Below are 22,321 nucleotides of genomic sequence, written 5' to 3' on the forward strand. Positions count from 1 at the left end.
ACACTTATGAATAAGCTGGACAGTCTCTTCCAAAATCGTGAACAGTTAAGGCGCTGGCCTCGGCTGTCCTTGAGACATAGCCAGGACCTAAAGGCCCGACGTATTATCTACCCCTGGAGTGAAAACTTACGAAGTGTGGATGTACCTTGCAAGAGAGCCAAGCAGTTTGATGGGGAATTGGACACGGATAATGGTGGTAGGCTACACCAGGCCCCTGGATCTGTAAGAAAGGCATCGTAAAAGACCTTAACCTCTACAGAGTACCTAACCCGGATCCGGGAGCACCCCCCCCCCCCCACACACTGATTAGCATCGCTAGCATAGCGTCACAATTAAATAGTAGCATCTAAATATCATTAAATCACAAGTCCAAGACACCCAATGAAAGACACAGATCTTGTGAATAAAACCACCATTTCAGATTTTTTAAATGTTTTACAGGGAAGACAAAATATGTAAATCTATTAGCTAAACACGTTAGCAAAAGACACCATTTTCTTACTCCAACAGTTTCTTACTCCATCAGGTGCTATCACCAATTCGGCTAAACTAAGATATTGATAGCCACAAACCAACAAACAAATTTATAAGATGACAGTCTGATAACATATTTATGGTATAGCATAGTTTTTTTTTTTTAAATGTGCATTTTTCAGGTATAAATCACAGTTCTACATTGCAGCTGCAATCTGATATAGTGCTGATGCAGCTAGAACAATTACAGAGACCAACGTTATATAACTAATTACTTGTCTTAAAACATTTCAGAAAAAATACACAGCGTACAGACATTGAAAGCCCAACATCTGGTGAATCCAAACAATATTTCAGATTTTTTAAATGTTTTATAGCGAAAACAAAATGTATCGCTAATTAGCATAACCAGGCCAGCCAAAACCAGCTGGACGCGCGCGACCAGTTCACATGCACGACAGATATATGAAATAACATCGTAAATTGGGTCTTACTATTGCTGGTCTTTCATCAGAATGTTGATCAAGGTGTCCTTAGTCCTGATGAGTCGTTCAATCCATTCACAATGGCAACCTCCCCTCTTCATTCAGCCTGGGTACTGGTCGACTGGCACGGTCAATTCCCAAAGTTAAAAAACTCAAAGAACGGAACACGGCAAAACTCCCGAAAAAATTCTAATAATCTGATTAAACTATATTGAAAAAACATACATTACGGTGATATGGTCACATGTAGCAAACAAACTTCGACACGGAGATAGTTTTCATCCATAACGTCAGCATAACAAAAGACAATGCCACCTCTGAAAACGCGCATCTCAGAAACCGGAAGTTGTCGGTCACGCTAAAGAAATAAGTCTTATTTCACGTCAGTACAAGATAAACAAAAAATTTCTCCTCTGACGTCTTCCAAACACCCATAGGAAGAAGTAGGAAGTGTCATTCGGGTCATAGGTGGCGTGACCATATATAGGCAGAGCTTTGAAGCGAGCATACACATCTTGCAATCTTTTTCAGGCTCAGGGAAAGTGCTGTGAAATGACCTGTGTTTGACTCAGAGACTCAATTGGAACGGTTTTAAAAACCATAGCTTGTTTTCTATCCAATGCTATATGGTTATATGCATATAGTAACAGCAATAATTGAATAAGAGGCAGTTTAGTCTGTAGAGGCAATTATGCTAATGCGAAATAGCACCCCCTGTATTCTCAAGAAGTTAATAATGTATGTACTAAATATTTTGAATGAAATAAATGGTTTTAAAAGCCGAATCTCACCACGTTATGAACTCTCTCGTTTGTTCACTCTTAGCGCAGTCTGTCCCTGAGAAAAAAAACTTGCGGAAAAATCCATGTGCGCGCGTGTGTGTGCGTGCGTGTGAGGTAGTGGATGTGTGTGTGTTTCAAAAACAAAGAAAAAGGGGCGGGGTGTGTGTTCAAAAATGCCCATGCATCTGCGCTCAAGGCTCTATCTCTCTTTACACTATCCTGCAAAACAGATGCCTACCCCCAACAAAAAGTGTGTCTGTGTCTTAAGCCTCCTAAACACAAAGGCCTTTCAAAACCTAATTTAGATAACCACCCAGAGGATGTTGGGGGCTAAAAAGTCATTCAGCCCAGCGATGTCTAGACCGCCCCACCCCAGCATCGAGGTGCTAGCACCCCGGAGGTTGTAGAATATCAAAAGGGTCATAATGTTTAGACACCCCAATCACTGTGTTTGAAACAAATACCTTAGGAGTCAAAGATACCTTGGAGGGTATAGCCCGAAAAAACGACAACCACAATGCTCTGTAAAAATCATTCAGTGCTTTCTCTAGTTAGTGGGGTACAAAAGCTATGGAAAACAGGTCCACTGTTAGGCACGTTTTAGCTCCGCTACAAACTTACCCTACAGCATCCCCCTGAATAGTTATCGGACGGAACCGTTAAAAAGATCATCTGGGAAAACCTCCTAATGGATTTTTCTGAAGGTGAGTTCTTTAAATAAATAAATATATATTTATATATGCGTTATTTTAGATTTGGTTGTTGGGGGGAATTGTTTGAAAAGTGTGTTATAGAAATATTAAACATGCCTTAGTATTCTTAACGTATAACATGTCGATATTAGCTAAAATGATTATAGCTTTAATATTATCTAATGTTTTGTAGATTCTCAAACCTTCACGCAGATTCTCAGAGGTATAACTGAGCTCGAACCGTCCATTGGTTCTCCGGAACAAATTGCAGGCATCCAAACGCCGACCCCTAATTGTAGACGTAAGTAAGATCCAAGAATTCCATACATAAGAATATTTATACCTTAAAAACAAAAAGTGTCGGCATCTTATATTAAAAGTTATTTTATGTGTTTACAGAGGACATACAGCCTAGAAGGTTAACTGATGCCATATGGAGCCTGAACGGTTTCTGTGGAGCATATGACTCCGATGCCATTCTACCATACTCCCAGGATGTTTTTACAAACAAGCCGAGAACAGATGCTTTAAACGGCCGGTCAACTCCCCAGGGACAGTCCAACGGTGCGCCACATATTTCTAAACACCAACGTACAATTAGTGCTCAGATCCACAGTTCCGCTTCACCCCAACCCGACCAATACTCCTGGGCCGGTATTCACGAGACAGCGTACCAAGGACAAGGTATGAATCAAATAGATATATATATATATTATTATTTTATTATTTACAATTTTTTTTATGCCTGAATATGTTAAAACAGGGACTAATACTGTTTTGTTTTTTTCAGGCTCACCCGCTACAGACCAGGCAGATGCTGTAATTCGTGTTGCCCAAAGACATGTTCCAGCGTTTTCAGAGCTTCTTCAGAACAGCCCTCGTCAAAAAAGCCGAGGTATTTAATTAATGTATTGTTAATATATAGGATTATATCTGAAATGTATTTGACATTTTTATCTAACATATTTTAGGTTTAATAACCTATTTTTATATGTATTATTTTTATTTCAGACTCCTCCCTGGCTTATAAAGGCATCGAAGAACCTACACATCTAGAACCCGAGGAGGATACACAGACACCTGTCAAGAAAACAGCGAAACCTGATGATTTCAAAGTTTTAAAGGACATTTCTGAGGTAGACGATTTGATGTTCTGTGAAGCGGCCAACCTTCTTGAATCGGCCAATTCTGTGGGGGCAACAGCCGATTCTGAAATAGACCAAGCGAGGTTTTTCAAAGCTTTTACCCTGGGTTTAAAATCACGAAAGGCTTTACTACAAAGGCGGATGTGTATTCTACTAGAGCATCAATACCGTCAGGATATGTCATTCTGGCGTGGAGAGCTTCCCCGCATGTTAAACAACAATAGGGTTAAAACAAGCAAATACCGCCGTTAAAAAACATATATGTAACACAGCTCCCTACACAAGAACACATCCTTAATTAGACAAATGGCACCACCTATAGACCTAAGCGAGACAATTGAAAACCTCTTAGCCCAGATCCCTCCAGAACTCCAAGCTATAATCAATCAGATGAATGATGCTGGGGTAACTGACATAATGACGGTAGATGAAAACCTATTAACACAGATTCCCGCCGAACTCATAGAAATTAGTACTCGTATGAATGAGTCATGGGTTTCCGATGAAAACATGTTATCACAGATTCCCGAATCAATCATATCTCTAATTACCCAGATGAACGAGAGCCCGAGGTTTAATTCTGCACCACATACACCTCTAAGCCTGCCGTTAACACCCATGTCCGAAGAGTCTGAAACACAATACGATGTTTTTGAACAGTTGGAAAATTGTCTAGCAAATCTGGAGGGGGATGGTCTTGATCGCAGTGTACGTGTTTTGTACTGAAATAAATTCCACAATACTGAGGTTCGACAGTTTTTCAATTTCACATGTGGTGCTCAGAATCTTGACTATGCTGTGTTTTACGTAATGATTATTGACACTTTGAATGAACTGCTAGACAGGGCTAGAGCTTATGGAGAACCCAGGGATCTCTTACAGTTGGAAATTTGTGTAGACAGTCTGCAGAGCAGTGTATCACTTATTTTACAGAATGGTGAAGCAGATCTTGAACAATTTAATGTCCTGCTAGAACGCCTTGTTCAGTCAAATTTAAACGTGCTAGCAGATAGGACCCTCGAACTTGTAGTGCAATTAATACGTCAACCCCTAGGTGACGGGGGTCAGAGAAGGAAGCTCGATAGCCTAATGCAGTCCGAAATCATAAGCAATAAACGGGCATACCTCATAAACGTACCCAATCCTGGTAATAAGCTATGCTTTGCCATAGGGCTGGCCCATTTACTCAGCCCAGGATGTACTGATCGAGCAGCGTTACAGAAAGCTCAAGAGCTCCAAACTGCTGTGGGTCTCGGTATACATGACGCTGTGGCTTTCTCGGACATAGTCAAATTTGAAAACTTTCTGAACATCAAGATTGTGGTTTTGTACCACAGTAGGGCTAATGACGCTCTCTTGAAATTCCAAAATATACAAGAACCACAGCCTCAGACTATGTACTTTTATGTGCAAAATGAGCATTACTATGCCATAACTAACATCACAGCGTTTTTAGGCGCACCATATCTGTGTCCAGCATGTCATACCGGCTACACCCACCTGGGGGGGCACTCGTGCCGTTATAACTGTTCAGTATGTCTGGATAAACATTGCCCTATGCAACCGCTAAACTTGACCCCCTGTGAGGATTGTCATAGGACCTGTCGCTCGGTTTACTGTTACGAAAAACACACAACTGAAACATGGCCCCCCAAGGCCTGTAAATCTGTAAGCAGTTGTGACATTAACAAGAAATGTCCAAAATGTCATTGCAATTACAACCTTAAAATAGATAGCCCTAAACCACATGTTTGTGGAATTCTACATTGCCCAATCTGTAAAGGGCCTTTGAAAAGCAGAGACGCTGAAGTGGTTCAAGAAGTACCACACGAGTGTTACATTCAGCCCGTGGCTGAAGATGAACATACAGAGAAATATGTTTTTTATGATTTTGAGACAAATCAGCAATCAGGGGTTCACTTGCCTATTTTTGTATCTACCATGACTTTCAAGGGTGAAAAGTGGTCGGCCGAGGGCCCCAATTGTGCCCGGCTCTTTCTAAAACATTTTAGAAAGGCCCAGTACAGAAACTTCACGTTTATAGCTCACAATGCTCGAGCCTATGACTCCTACCTTCTTCTGAACCCCTTAACCTGTCTAGGATCAGCGTGGCGCTAGCGGCACACCCCCCCCCCCCCCACTGAAAAACCAGTGCCGCGAAATTCAAAAAAAATATTTTTTTAAAATATTTAACTTTCACACATTAAAGTCCAATACAGCTAATGAAAGACACAGATCTTGTGAATCCAGTCAACATTTCCGATTTTTAAAATGTTTTACAGGGAAGACACAATATGTAAAGATGTACATCTATTACCTAAAAACACATTAGCATAATCCACCATCTTTTATTTGTCCACCAACACCAGTAGCCATCACCAATTCGGCTAAACTAAGATATTTATAGCCCCTAACCAACAAAAAAACTCATTAGATGACAGTCTGATAACATATTTATGGTATGGGATAGGTTTTGTTAGAAAAAAGTGCATATTTCAGGTAGATGGCATAGTTTACAATTGCACCCACCATCACAAATGGACTAGAATAATTACAATGAGCAACGTGTTTACCTAACTACTAATCATCAAACATTTCGTAAAAATACACAGCATACACGAATCGAAAGACACAGATCCTGTGAATACAGACAATATTTCAGATTTTCTAAGTGTCTTACAGCGAAAACACAATAAATCGTTATATTAGCATAGCACATAGCACATAGCAGCCCAGCATTGATTCTAGCCAAAGTGGGCGATAACGTCAACATCGCCAAAAATATATTAATTTTTTCACTAACCTTCTCAGAATTCTTCAGATGACACTCCTGTAACATCATATTACACAATCCATATAGAGTTTGATCGAAAATGTTTATATTTAGCCACCAAAATCATGGTTAGACAATGTGAAATGTAGCTCAGCTGGTCAGAAAATGTCCTTGCGCCACTTAGACAGTGATCTACTCTTATACATAAATACTCATAAACGTGACTAAAAAATATAGGGTGGACAGGGATTGATAGACAATTTAATTCTTAATACAATTGCGTTATTACATTTTTTAATTTATCCTTACTTTTCAATACAGTTTGCGCCAAGCGAAGCTACGTCAAAAAACATGGCGTCCTAAGCCACTAAAATGTTTCGACAGAAACACGATTTATCATAATAAAAATGTCCTACCTTGAGCTGTTCTTCCATCAGTATCTTGGGCAAAGGATCCTTTCTTGGGAGAAATCGTCTTTTGGTGGAAAGCTGTCCTCTTGCCATGTGGAAATGTCAACTGCGTTCGGGATGAACTGAAAAGCGTGCCCAACTTTTCACATCGTTGCAAAAATAAATGTCCCAAAATCGCACTAAACGGATATAAATTGCTATAAAACGCTTTAAATTAACTACCTTATGATGTTTTTAACTCCTATAACGAGTGAAAAGATGACCGGAGAAATATAACAGGCTAAACTAACGCTTGGAACAGGAGCGGGTCGGTGTCCAGCACGCGCGTTACGCAGCTCCAAAAGAATGACTAGCTTCAGGGTTTTTTCATTTGTAGGGCCTGTGAACGAGCAATCGACCCCGTTGGAATCGTCATCACGTAAAGGCATCCAGGGGAAGACGTAAGAAGTGTCCGTATAGTCATAGCAACGACAGTGCCCTTTTAAATGACTTCAGAAGAGTGGCCAACATTTCTCAAATCTGACTCCATGTCAGGGAAATTGCTGTAGAATGGGCTCTGTTCCACTTAGAGACAAAATTTCAACTCCTATAGAAACTATAGACTGTTTTCTATCCAATAATAATAATAATATGCATATTGTACGATCAAGGGTTTTGTGGGAAGCCGTTTAAAAAATTAGCCAAATTAGCATAAGTAGTCTAAACAGCGCCCCCATCCCCAACAGGTTAATACAGCAAGGCGTTGCGCCCAGTGTCATTGCTCAAGGGAGTAAAATCTTATGTTTTGTTGACCCCGCCTTCAAACAGAGATACATTGACAGCTTAAGCTTCTTACCCATGAGATTGGCTCAAATGCCAGAGGCCTTGGGTTTTGAAAACTCTGTCAAAGGCTATTTCCCACACTTCTTCACATCTGAGGAGAATCTACATTATATAGGATCTTATCCCTCCCCCGAAATGTACGGGTGTGATCAAATGTCTCCCAAAGAGCGTGAGAGATTCATGACGTGGTACGAGACAGTAAGACATGGCACTTTTGATTTCCATAAAGAGATGGAATCATACTGTGACAATGACGTGGTTATACTTCGTGAAGGATGCCTCAGATTCAGAGAAGAGGTAATCAAAGATGCGGGCATTGACCCCTGGAGCTGTACAACTATTGCATCCGCGTGCATGAAAACCTATCGTACACACTATCTAACTCCAGCATCTATAGCTATCCCATCGCCAGACAACTACCGACGCCAATTCAAGGCCTACTCTAGTGGTTCCATTCAATGGTTGGAGTACTTGGCCCAGGATAAAGATATTTTTATCCAACATGCTTTGAATCGGGGGGAGAAGTCGTTTGGCTCTTACCATGTAGATGGATACACACAGATTGACGGGGTTGAGACAGTGTATGAGTACAACGGTTGTTTCTTCCACGGTTGTAAATTATGCTTTGTTCCCCAGGCCATGTGTGTCCTAACCCAAAAGACTTTTGGGGAAATGTACCAAGAGTTTCAAGACAAATTGAATTCTTTACAGGCTACTTACGGGTTAAAAGTTGTGGTTTTGTGGGAGCACGAATGGACAGCCCTCAAAAAGGCAGATCCTCATGTTCAGGCCTTCCTTACCCAATATGACCCTCCAGAGCCCCTGGAACCGCGACAGGCCTTGTTTGGAGGACGGACCAATGCTTTGACATTGCGTTATGTAGCTCAACCAGACGAGACAATAGGATATGTAGATTTTACATCCCTTTATCCACATGTAATGAGTTCCTCATGCTATCCTATAGGGCATCCGGAAATTATTCACCGAGACTTTGACATACCTCAAAATTATTTTGGTTTAATCAAAGCGACTGTTTACCCTCCTAGGGGCCTTTTTATACCTGTGTTGCCTTACAAGGGGCCTAAAGGAAAACTTTTCTTTCCCCTTTGTCGCACATGCAGTGAAAACAACAACCAGGAAAACCCTTGTGATCACTCAGATCAAGAAAGAGCCCTGACCGGTGTATGGGTTACCGTTGAATTCTCTAAGGCTTTAGAGAAGGGGTATCGTGTGGCCAAAATCTTTGAAGTGTGGAACTTTTCCAGGAAATCAGACACACTTTTTAAAGAGTACATCAAGACCTTCTTGAGATGCAAGCAGATGGCTTCAGGCTATCCGGCATCGGTCACAGATCAAGAGAGCAAAGACAAGTACATTCAAGACTACCATGACAGAGAAGGCATACTTCTTGACCCTGACAGAATAGAGGTCAACAAAACCAAAAGAAATGTCGAAATTGTACTTGAACTCCCTTTGGGGGAAATTAGCGCAGAGATACAATATGCTAACAACTTCGATCATTAAAGACCCCGAAGAATTTTTGGAATTTGTTTTTTCTGACCAATACGAAATTTCACATGTTTCATTCTTGAGTCAATACATTGCATTGGTGCAATGGCGGCGCCACAAAAAGTGGGTTCTACCCCCAGGTAATGTAAATGTGTTTCTTGCCGCATTTACCACAGCCTATGGCCAACTTGAACTGTACACCCTCATGGAACAGCTTCAGAGGAAGGTTCTTTACCACGACACAGACTCTGTGGTCTATGTAAGCAAACAAGGGGATTGGAACCCCCCACTTAGCAACTATCTTGGGGGTTTAACGAGTGAACTCGAAGAGGGTGACCATATCACAGAATGGTCCTCATGTGGCCCCAAAAGCTATGCTTTTAGGACTAAAGCCAATCACGTGGTGTTGAAAGCCAAAGGCGTGACTCAAAACTACGAAAATGCCCCGCTGTAAACTTGGAATCAATCACGCGCTTGGTCGAGGGTTTCGTAAATGGCAGGAATAGTGACTTGGAGATTTTGAGCTCCTACAGCAAAATAGTGAGGGATAAAAAGGGGTTCCATCTAAGAAACGCCCCACTCACTAAAAGATTCAGGGTAGTCTATGACAAGAGACGGCTAATGCCTGACGGTACCACATTGCCCTTTGGCTACTGACTTATGCTACACGCCCCAGTGTGTCTTAAACCTGTCTAGGATCAGCGTGCCGCTAGCGGCACACCCCCCCCCCCCCCCCCACTGAAAAACCAGTGCCGCGAAATTCAAAAAAAATATATTTTTTAAATATTTAACTTTCACACATTAAAGTCCAATACAGCTAATGAAAGACACAGATCTTGTGAATCCAGTCAACATGTCCGATTTTTAAAATGTTTTACAGGGAAGACACAATATGTAAAGATGTACATCTATTACCTAAAAACACATTAGCATAATCCACCATCTTTTATTTGTCCACCAACACCAGTAGCCATCACCAATTCGGCTAAACTAAGATATTTATAGCCCCTAACCAACAAAAAAACTCATTAGATGACAGTCTGATAACATATTTATGGTATGGGATAGGTTTTGTTAGAAAAAAGTGCATATTTCAGGTAGATGGCATAGGTTACAATTGCACCCACCGTCACAAATGGACTAGAAAAACTACATTGAGCAACGTGTTTACCTACTTACTAATCATCAAACATTTCGTAAAAATACACAGCATACACGAATCGAAAGACACAGATCCTGTGAATACAGACAATATTTCAGATTTTCTAAGTGTCTTACAGCGAAAACACAATAAATCGTTATATTAGCATAGCACATAGCACATAGCAGCCCAGCATTGATTCTAGCCAAAGTGGGCGATAACGTCAACATCACCAAAAATATATTAATTTTTTCACTAACCTTCTCAGAATTCTTCAGATGACACTCCTGTAACATCATATTACACAATCCATATAGAGTTTGATCGAAAATGTTTATATTTAGCCACCAAAATCATGGTTAGACAATGTGAAATGTAGCTCAGCTGGTCAGAAAATGTCCTTGCGCCACTTAGACAGTGATCTACTCTTATACATAAATACTCATAAACGTGACTAAAAAATATAGGGTGGACAGGGATTGATAGACAATTTAATTCTTAATACAATTGCGGAATTACATTTTTTAATTTATCCTTACTTTTCAATACAGTTTGCGCCAAGCGAAGCTACGTCAAAAAACATGGCGTCCTAAGCCACTAAAATTTTTCGACAGAAACACGATTTATCATAATAAAAATGTCCTACTTTGAGCTGTTCTTCCATCAGTATCTTGGGCAAAGGATCCTTTCTTGGGAGTAATCGTCTTTTGGTGGAAAGCTGTCCTCTTGCCATGTGGAAATGCCAACTGCGTTCGGGATGAACTGAAAAGCGTGCCCAGCTATTCACAGCGTTTCAAAAATAAATGTCCCAAAATCGCACTAAACGGATATAAATTGCTATAAAACGCTTTAAATTAACTACCTTATGATGTTTTTAACTCCTATAACGAGTAAAAAGATGACCGGAGAAATATAACAGGCTAAACTAACGCTTGGAACAGGAGCGGGTCGGTGTCCTCCACGCGCGTTACGCACCAAGAAAAGACTTGCTAGCCTCAGGGTTTTTTCATTTGTAGTGCCTGTGAACGCGCAATCGACCCCATTGAAATCGTCATCACGTAAAGGCATCCAGGGGAAGACGTAAGCAGTGTCTGTATAGTCATAGCAATAACAGTGCCCTTTTAACTGACTCCAGAACAGTGGCCAACATTTCTGAAATCTGACTCCATGTCAGGGAAATTGCTGTAGAATGGGCTCTGTTCCACTTAGAGACAAAATTTCAACTCCTATAGAAACTATAGACTGTTTTCTATCCAATGATAATAATAATATGCATATTGTACGATCAAGGATTTTGTGGGAAGCCGTTTCAAAAATTACCCGATTAGCATAAATAGTCTCAACAGCGCCCCCATCCTCAACAGGTTAAAGCTTAAGATATAATGACGGCTGTCGAGGATTTTGACCCACGTTTAAAACTGCCCTTTTCGGCCTTAACCTGTCTAGGATCAGCGTGGCGCTAGCGGCACACCCCCCCCCCCCCACTGAAAAACCAGTGCCGCGAAATTCAAAAAAAATATTTTTTTAAAATATTTAACTTTCACACATTAAAGTCCAATACAGCTAATGAAAGACACAGATCTTGTGAATCCAGTCAACATTTCCGATTTTTAAAATGTTTTACAGGGAAGACACAATATGTAAAGATGTACATCTATTACCTAAAAACACATTAGCATAATCCACCATCTTTTATTTGTCCACCAACACCAGTAGCCATCACCAATTCGGCTAAACTAAGATATTTATAGCCCCTAACCAACAAAAAAACTCATTAGATGACAGTCTGATAACATATTTATGGTATGGGATAGGTTTTGTTAGAAAAAAGTGCATATTTCAGGTAGATGGCATAGTTTACAATTGCACCCACCATCACAAATGGACTAGAATAATTACAATGAGCAACGTGTTTACCTAACTACTAATCATCAAACATTTCGTAAAAATACACAGCATACACGAATCGAAAGACACAGATCCTGTGAATACAGACAATATTTCAGATTTCTAAGTGTCTTACAGCGAAAACACAATAAATCGTTATATTAGCTTAGCACATAGCAATTAGCAGCCCAGCATTGATTCTAGCCAAAGTGAGCGATAAAAGTCAACATCGCCAAAAGATATTAATTTTTTCACTAACCTTCTCAGAATTCTTCCGATGACACTCCTGTAACATCACATTACAACATGCATATACAGTTTGATCGAAAATGTTTATATTTAGCCACCAAAATCATGGTTAGACAATGTGAAATGTAACTCAGCTGGTCAGAATTTGTCCTTGCGCCACTTAGACAGTGATCTACTCTTATACATAAATACTCATAAACGTGACTAAAAAATATAGGGTGGACAGGGATTGATAGACAATTTAATTCTTAATACAATTGCGTTATTACATTTTTTAATTTATCCTTACTATTCAATACAGTTTGCGCCAAGCGAAGCTACGTCAAAAAACATGGCGTCCTAAGCCACTAAAATGTTTCGACAGAAACACGATTTATCATAATAAAAATGTCCTACCTTGAGCTGTTCTTCCATCAGTATCTTGGGCAAAGGATCCTTTCTTGGGAGAAATCGTCTTTTGGTGGAAAGCTGTCCTCTTGCCATGTGGAAATGTCAACTGCGTTCGGGATGAACTGAAAAGCGTGCCCAACTTTTCACATCGTTGCAAAAATAAATGTCCCAAAATCGCACTAAACGGATATAAATTGCTATAAAACGCTTTAAATTAACTACTTTATGATGTTTGTAACTCCTATAACGAGTGAAAAGATGACCGGAGAAATATAACAGGCTAAACTAACGCTTGGAACAGGAGAGGGTCGGTGTCTTCCACGCGCGTTACGCAGCAAGAAAAGACTTGCTAGCTAAAGGTTTTTTTCATTTGTAGGGCCTGTGAACGAGCAATCGACCCCGTTGGAATCGTCATCACGTAAAGGCATCCAGGGGAAGACGTAAGAAGTGTCCGTATAGTCATAGCAACGACAGTGCCCTTTTAACTGACTTCAGAAAAGTGGCCAACATTTCTCAAATCTGACTCCATGTCAGGGAAATTGCTGTAGAATGGGCTCTGTTCCACTTAGAGACAAAATTTCAACTCCTATAGAAACTATAGACTGTTTTCTATCCAATAATAATAATAATATGCATATTGTACGATCAAGGATTTTGTGGGAAGCCGTTTAAAAAATTACCAAATTAGCATAAATAGTCTAAACAGCGCCCCCATCCCCAACAGGTTAACCTGTCTAGGATCAGCGTGGCGCTAGCGGCACACCCCCCCCCCCCCCCCCCACTGAAAAACCAGTGCCGCGAAATTCAAAAAAAATATATTTTTAAAATATTTAACTTTCACACATTAAAGTCCAATACAGCTAATGAAAGACACAGATCTTGTGAATCCAGTCAACATTTCCGATTTTTAAAATGTTTTACAGGGAAGACACAATATGTAAAGATGTACATCTATTACCTAAAAACACATTAGCATAATCCACCATCTTTTATTTGTCCACCAACACCAGTAGCCATCACCAATTCGGCTAAACTAAGATATTTATAGCCCCTAACCAACAAAAAAACTCATTAGATGACAGTCTGATAACATATTTATGGTATGGGATAGGTTTTGTTAGAAAAAAGTGCATATTTCAGGTATATGGCATAGTTTACAATTGCACCCACCATCACAAATGGACTAGAATAATTACAATGAGCAACGTGTTTACCTAACTACTAATCATCAAACATTTCGTAAAAATACACAGCATACACGAATCGAAAGACACAGATCCTGTGAATACAGACAATATTTCAGATTTTCTAAGTGTCTTACAGCGAAAACACAATAAATCGTTATATTAGCTTAGCACATAGCAATTAGCAGCCCAGCATTGATTCTAGCCAAAGTGAGCGATAAAAGTCAACATCGCCAAAAGATATTAATTTTTTCACAAACCTTCTCAGAATTCTTCCGATGACACTCCTGTAACATCACATTACAACATGCATATACAGTTTGATCGAAAATGTTTATATTTAGCCACCAAAATCATGGTTAGACAATGTGAAATGTAGCTCAGCTGGTCAGAAAATGTCCTTGCGCCACTTAGACAGTGATCTACTCATACATAAATACTCATAAACGTGACTAAAAAATATAGGGTGGACAGGGATTGATAGACAATTTAATTCTTAATACAATTGCGTTATTACATTTTTTAATTTATCCTTACTTTTCAATACAGTTTGCGCCAAGCGAAGCTACGTCAAAAAACATGGCGTCCTAAGCCACTAAAATGTTTCGACAGAAACACGATTTATCATAATAAAAATGTCCTACCTTGAGCTGTTCTTCCATCAGTATCTTGGGCAAAGGATCCTTTCTTGGGAGAAATCGTCTTTTGGTGGAAAGCTGTCCTCTTGCCATGTGGAAATGTCAACTGCGTTCGGGATGAACTGAAAAGCGTGCCCAACTTTTCACATCGTTGCAAAAATAAATGTCCCAAAATCGCACTAAACGGATATAAATTGCTATAAAACGCTTTAAATTAACTACTTTATGATGTTTGTAACTCCTATAACGAGTGAAAAGATGACCGGAGAAATATAACAGGCTAAACTAACGCTTGGAACAGGAGAGGGTCGGTGTCTTCCACGCGCGTTACGCAGCAAGAAAAGACTTGCTAGCTAAAGGTTTTTTTCATTTGTAGGGCCTGTGAACGCGCAATCGACCCCGTTGGAATCGTCATCACGTAAAGGCATCCAGGGGAAGACGTAAGAAGTGTCCGTATAGTCATAGCAACGACAGTGCCCTTTTAACTGACTTCAGAAAAGTGGCCAACATTTCTCAAATCTGACTCCATGTCAGGGAAATTGCTGTAGAATGGGCTCTGTTCCACTTAGAGACAAAATTTCAACTCCTATAGAAACTATAGACTGTTTTCTATCCAATAATAATAATAATATGCATATTGTACGATCAAGGATTTTGTGGGAAGCCGTTTAAAAAATTAGCCAAATTAGCATAAATAGTCTAAACAGCGCCCCCATCCCCAACAGGTTAACCTCCGCTTTTTAGGTGCAGGCTTGCGCCTTAAACCTGGGGGTCTCTTTTTTGGCCTTCGAGACAATAGCATAAGCCCTGAGCCTTCTTGATGCTCCACATCTGGTGACGCCCTGCGGGTCATAGCATTGGCTACAACCTCACTGACTATATTTTTAGCCGCTGATTTTAAATGTGGTTTGGCTATGCTGAAGCCTCTCTTCATAAACGGTAAAACCATCCTGAAGAGGTTACGGAATATACCTCCTATCTCCGAACCGTACATGGTCGGTGCTCCATAATAGCCTGGTAGTCCATTACCAACTTGATCCACATAGTATGAAACATAACGGTTAGGGTCGAGATGATGGTGCTCCATAACCCTTTATTTGTATTATGTTTATAAATATAATACAAATATTAAATATGTAGAGAGGTTTTGGTGGGTCTAAAGTGTAGTTTTACAATCGTTTTACCATAAGTAAATTCAATGTTTTCGTTCTGATCCGTTTTAAGCTCAACCAGAATGTTTTCAATATATTTCTTGCTGACATGTACGTAGTGCGGCTTGGCATAATTGACAGTGACGATGTCCCCATCCTTTCCGTCTATATGAACTGTTCTCAGGAGGGGCACACATGTGTCTCCGACCCTTTGATAGGTTATGATATCGGTATACACAAATATGTTGTAAAATCCTGCATGTATATCCGCAGGGAATGGGAATAATTTATCGTTCACATACGTCCATTTATTGGGACCCATCCCCAACATGTAGGCTAAATTACCGCTGGTCTTTATACCACCGTTAGCAGGCCCTGAGATTTGTATCCTTTTATGGATAGGGTTGTAGAATAGGAATATTTCCATCCTGTTCAGGGTTAGGTGTTCATTCAACTCTGAGACGATCCTGTCGACGGTTCTATAGAAACCTTTTTTAAGCTTAATAAGTTTCGCAGGTTCCGATAACTTTTTGCAATAAAAATCACGGTCCTTATCTTTGATATTATACCAACTATGGGGGTATGTAATCTCGCTGAGACCTACTTCCCAAGCCTCTGATAACTCTATAGGCTTTGGAAAATTGGTTGTATAATTCGAACTCTGATTGTTACGATATATATGTGCAGACGCATTACTGGGGAGAGTCAGGTAGAAGCCGCTGTGTTCCATGATGCACTCCTGTGTACACGAGAATGATGAGCTAGTTATCATGCATTAGGGTTTAAGTTAACCCCAGTTGCCTCCACCACATCGTGCTCCAATACCCAACTGTTGAACTTTTGGGGCCAGTTTTTCCAGCGGACCAGCAACCATTTTTTACCCTTTTCTCTCTTCTGATCTAGAATCTCCTCCACGTGAAAGACTTTGTCTTTACCCAACTGGACCTTCTGTAATTCCTTCTCATAAAAAGATCCCTCTATAAGCTCCCCGTCATAATCTTTTAACTTGTAGACCGGGGGTATGCGTGGCAGACATTCTGTAACGGTAAACAACTCAGCGCTGTAACCTTTCTCATATTTTTTGTCAAAAACACCCCTCAACTTAGATATACGCACCAAGTCACCCACGATGAATTTAAAGTTAATTTTTTTCTTACGGCAAAGGGGTAACAAACCATACAGATTTTTAAAGACTTGAAAAGAGTTTTCAGAAGAGACCTCCGAGGGCTTCATGCGTATACTCTTATGGTAGCTGTTGTTGTAACCCTGTACTAAATCCTGAACTATATTGATATATCTATGCGTGTTGTGAGCTGTAAAATATCTCCACATCCGCTCCTTCAAAGTTCTGTTAAAGCGTTCAACAACTGAAGCTTTCAAATCAGAGCCTGTAGCAAAATGTATTATATTATGCTTCTTCATGAGCTTCTGAAATGTCTTATTAAAAAATTATTTTCCGCCATCAGTCTGCACTTTCTTGGGTGCGCCTCCGGCCTTCAAGATCGAGTCAAAGGCCCGGGTTACCTCTGCCCCGCTCTTATTTTTTAACACCCTTACAAAGGCTAATTTAGAGAAAATATCTATAACAGTTAGCATGTAGCGATTTCCATCATTTTTATCGGCAAGGGCCTGCATGTCACATAGATCCGCCTGAATTGGGCCAAGGGATGCGTAGAAAAAACTATATTTCTTGGAAATTGTTTTCTTACAGGTTTATGGAGAGTATAGGCATCCTGCTCTGATAACCACTCATTCACTTTAGCATCGCTTAACCTGTCTAGCGGCACACCCCCCCACCCCCACTGAAAAGGCAGAGCCGCGAAATTCAAAAAAAATATTTGTTTTAAATATTTAACTTTCACACATTAACGCAGCATTCAATAGATAGGTCCAGTTATGTGGAGATAGCCCCCCTCTCGGCTATTACCGATAACGGGCCTATTGAATTTTTCATACCAGGCCACGGTGACAACTATCTGGACCTCAACAACACCTTGGTGCATTTACGTCTAAAAGTGACCAAAAGAGATGGCACAAATATTGCAGGCGATGCCAAAGTGAGTCTCATTAATTACCCCTTGGCCACCATCTTCTCCCAAGTGGACGTGACTTTGGGTGAACGCCTAATCAGTCAAAGCAGCGCCACATACCCTTATAGAGCCATCATGGAGTGTTTACTAAACTACTCCGAAGACACTCTCAAAACACAATTTAGCGCATTGCTGTTTAGCAAGGATACTGCAGGAGCCTCTATGGAATCGACAGACCCTTCCACCGGGGCAAACAAAGGACTGGCGGCACGCGCTCGCTACTGCTCCGAACCTCGAGAGTTTCATTTGCTAGGCCCTATACACTCTGACATTTTCTTTCAAGAACGGTTACTCTTAAATTTGGTTGATTTAAGATTAAAATTAACCCGGGCCAAGGAGGAGTTTTGCCTGATGTCTCCCCAAGACGGTGATTTTAGTTTGAAAGTGTTGGGGGCCACTCTTTTTATTAAAAAAGTGTCTGTATCTCCGGGAGTACGTCTGGGTCACTCACATGCTTTGATGAAAGGAAATGCCCTTTACCCTCTCCAAAGAATTACCATGAAAACCTTTAGCATACCTGTGGGCAGTAGAATCTTCAGTCAAGAAAACCTATTTCTAGGCCGTTTACCTAGATATGTGGTTATAGGTCTGGTTGATCACGCCTCTAATACTGGCAGTTTAGATAAAAAAAACTTTAATTTTCAAGACTTCAATGCAGAGTATGTAGCTCTCTGTCAGGACGGACGTCAGGTCCCTGCTAAGGCTTTCCAACCACAATTTAATAACAACATATCTGTGCGAGAATTTTACAATCTATTCCTGGCTACAGGGCGACATCTAAAAGATCTCTCTTTACCTATAGACAGAAATTATTTTGCAGAGGGTTACACATGTAACGGGTGTCTAGTTCCTCCTCCTCCTCGGACGAGGAGAGGAGAGAAGGATCGGAGGACCAAAATGCAGCGGGTTGTGAATACATAATGATTTAATTACAGACGAAGACGAAACACGAAGAACAATTGAAATGATTACAAAATAACAAAACGAAAACGTAGACAGACCTGAACTATGAGAACTTACATGTAACACGAAGAACGCACGAACAGGTACAGACTACAACAAAACGAACGAACGAACAAACAAACAAACCGAAACAGTCCCGTGTGGTGCATAGACACAGAAACGGAAGACAATCACCCACAAACAAACAGTGTGAACAGCCAACCTATATATGATTCTCAATCAGAGGAAAAGTCAAACACCTGTCTCTGATTGAGAACCATATAAGGCTAATTACCAACCACCTAAACATAGAAACACAAAACATAGAATGCCCACCCCAACTCACGCCCTGACCAATTAAACACATACAAAAATAACATAAAACAGGTCAGGAACGTGACAACACATTGTATGCTTTCAATTTATCCCCTGACGATGACACCTCAGGAAATCTGTCTGTGTTGTCCCAAGGTAACCTCAGGCTTGAAATGCGTTTCCGTACACCTTTAGCCTGTACAGTTAGCATGATTGTTTACGCATGCTCTGATTCAATCTTGGAAGTGAATGCCCGAAGACAGGTCTTAGTGGATTATTATTAAGGACCTTTGAGCAAAGACATGAATACCCAAGAGTTGGACGGGCTCATGAGCCGCTTGATTGGAAAACAATTTTGTGGAGTGTTGGCTTGTGATGAATTACCTATTGAGAAATGGCCTGAGAGGCCGGCCATGTTTATTGTCAATACCCATCCTAAACACATGCCTGGTGAACATTGGCTAGCTATGACCTTAGAAGAGTAAGGTGGAAGAAAAATCTAAACTTTTTTTGATTCCTATGGCTTTCCCCCCGGTTTTTCACATTTCCCTAAATCTATTAAAGATTTTTTGACCTTAAACGGTTCAAAGATCTACTACAGCATCAAACAAGTGCACGATAACCTTTCCACTACATGCGGTCAACACTGTGTATTCTACCTGTGCCAAAGAGCCCGGGGAGTTTCTTTTGAAGATGTCATGTCTCTTTATAAGGATGATTTAAGAAGTAATGATACCCTGGTATCTTGTTTTGTTAGAATATATCAAAAGTGTTCAAATGTGTGTCCTTTAAGACCGTGTAATCAAGGCGTATGCTCACGTCATATGTTTCAAGAATGCCACAAATGTTAAATTGCTTATTATTCAAATAAAAATGTATTGAATTTAATCATAGTCATTCAAAAATCATTTTCAAAAGTCTAACCACCCCGAGAGATCGGGATTAGGAAAAGGTCCTGAGACGTTCAGGGGGGTAAATTAGTTATCATCCCTTTCATAGGGGGGCGGGGTCGTTGGGGCATCTTTAGGGGTGCTGTATCTCGTTGAAGGTTTTTGTTTTAAAGCTTGAATCTGTTGACGAAGCTTATGGTTGGGTACACCCGAGAGGGGAATGTTGAGGATTGCCAGGGCCTTAAGAAACTGACGCCAGCCGGGAGGCCTTCTGTCATCAGCAGTAAGGCTGGTGATGAAGGGCACGGCTATACTTAGTAAAGGCAGCAGAAAACCCCCAGACTGTTGTATTCTATGTCTTTTCTTTTGAAGACTGGCCCTTTTATTGGCAAAGAGTTTGATCGAGGTCTTTTGTCTCTTTAATTTTTTCAGTTGGTTCAGGGTGAGTGGAATGCGTCCTTTGAGAAGATTCAAAGCAATCTCACATAGGGCTAATATGAGATCTGAAGAACATCGACCCAAGATGGCCTTCCGTTCTTTAGCTGTAGACCCAACTAGCCTTCTCAAGAGGGGCAGGTTTCTTTTTAAACGCAGAGACATAGCGTTTACTTTTTAGGAATGTATGCAGCAGGCCACTCCCACGGAAACAGACCCTTACGTAGCCTAAGGTGTTCTGGAGTATTTGCTTTTAAATCCACGATTAAATAAGAAAATGGCTCTTTGGTAGCGTCCTCATAGCTCTCCATAAAGTATGATTTCCTTCCAGGGTACATCTGCTGAGCTAGAGTGCTAATTTGCAGTTTGTCTCTAGGATTTTTAAACAATACCATGTAGTTGGCGTTCAAGCTAATGGTACGGCTATTTTTACCTTGGTGAAACACATTCTGGACCAAGTAAAGCACGGACAGGTTTCTATGATGAGTATATTGGGTAAAAGCTCGTGCAATTTCAGGGTGTTCGCTACCAGCAAATAGCATATCGTCCAAAACAAGCAGATTGTTTTTATGTGGGGGGAGAAGTTCATCATCAGACAGAGAATCGGGTATTCCTTCAACAAACTTGATTTTTATTGTCTTCAATAATTCATCATACAGAGGTTGGTAACAGGAATAACACCATACAATATTGTCAAGCTTTTGAGATAACACATGTTCAGAATTCTCTAAAATACTTTTTACAAAAAAAGTTTTACCACTGTTTGAGGGGCCTGCAATTAACTGTTAAAAGAACCTCAGTAAGTCAAAGACGGGGTAAAGGGAGGAGGTCTGGACCAAAAACGACAAAAAGAATACTCGGAAGTATTTTCTAAAATAATAATTGACATGGCTCTTTTACACCGAATGTCCTCTGAAGCTATAAAGACAGAACTCGATCTTTTCACGGCACCGTTAACCTCTTGGGAATACCCCCCCCTTTCAATTTCCGCCTGAAGACATACCCAAATCTAACTGTCTGTAGCTCAGGCCCAGGAGCAAGGATATGCATAATCTTGGTACCATTTGAAAGAAAACACTCTGAAGTTTGTGTAAATGTAAATTGAATGTAGGAGAATATAACACAATAGACCTGGTTTTGATAATACAATGAAAAAAAACATACGTTTTTTCATTTTAATTGTTGTAACATCATAATCAAAATGAACAAGATAAAACTAACATCTAGATATGAATATGGGAACAATTTCAGGGTAAAACATAAGAAGACAACAGCACTTGTGCAAAGTTTCAGAATGATAACTTCCAAAATGAGTGTGCTACATGACATTTATCATGAGGTCACCCAGGTGTCCCACACAAGTAGCCCAAATGTACCCAAGTGGCCAAATTGGTGAAGGTATACATTCTGAAACAAATAACTATATACAAAATACCAAAATGGTATTCTAACACCCCCCCCCCCCAAAAAAAAAATGAAAAAAACAATGGAAAAAAGTTTGAATTTTTCTTATACATTTTTTCTCTAAAAAATAAATAAAATATACATTTACAGAATAACATGGTTGACTATTTACACTTTCAATATTTGGAAGACCCTCAGTCCTCTATCAAATCAAATGTATTTACATAGCCCTTCCTACATCAGCTAATATCTCAATGTGCTATACAGATACCCGGCCTAAAACCCCAAACAGCAAGCAATGCAGGTGTAGAAGCACGGTGGCTAGGAAAAACTCCCTAGAAAGGCCAAAACCTAGGAAGAAACCTAGAGAGGAACCAGGCTCTGAGGGGTGGCCAGTCCTCTTCTGGCTGTGCCGGGTAGATATCGCAGTGGTTGTAGAGGGTGCAACAGGACAGCACCTCAAGAGTAAAAATGAACAGTTTAGGTTGGGTTCCATAGCCGCAGGCAGAACAG

This window comes from Salvelinus fontinalis, chromosome 19, assembly GCF_029448725.1.
Source record: "Salvelinus fontinalis isolate EN_2023a chromosome 19, ASM2944872v1, whole genome shotgun sequence".
In the NCBI taxonomy this organism is placed as follows: domain Eukaryota; kingdom Metazoa; phylum Chordata; class Actinopteri; order Salmoniformes; family Salmonidae; genus Salvelinus; species Salvelinus fontinalis.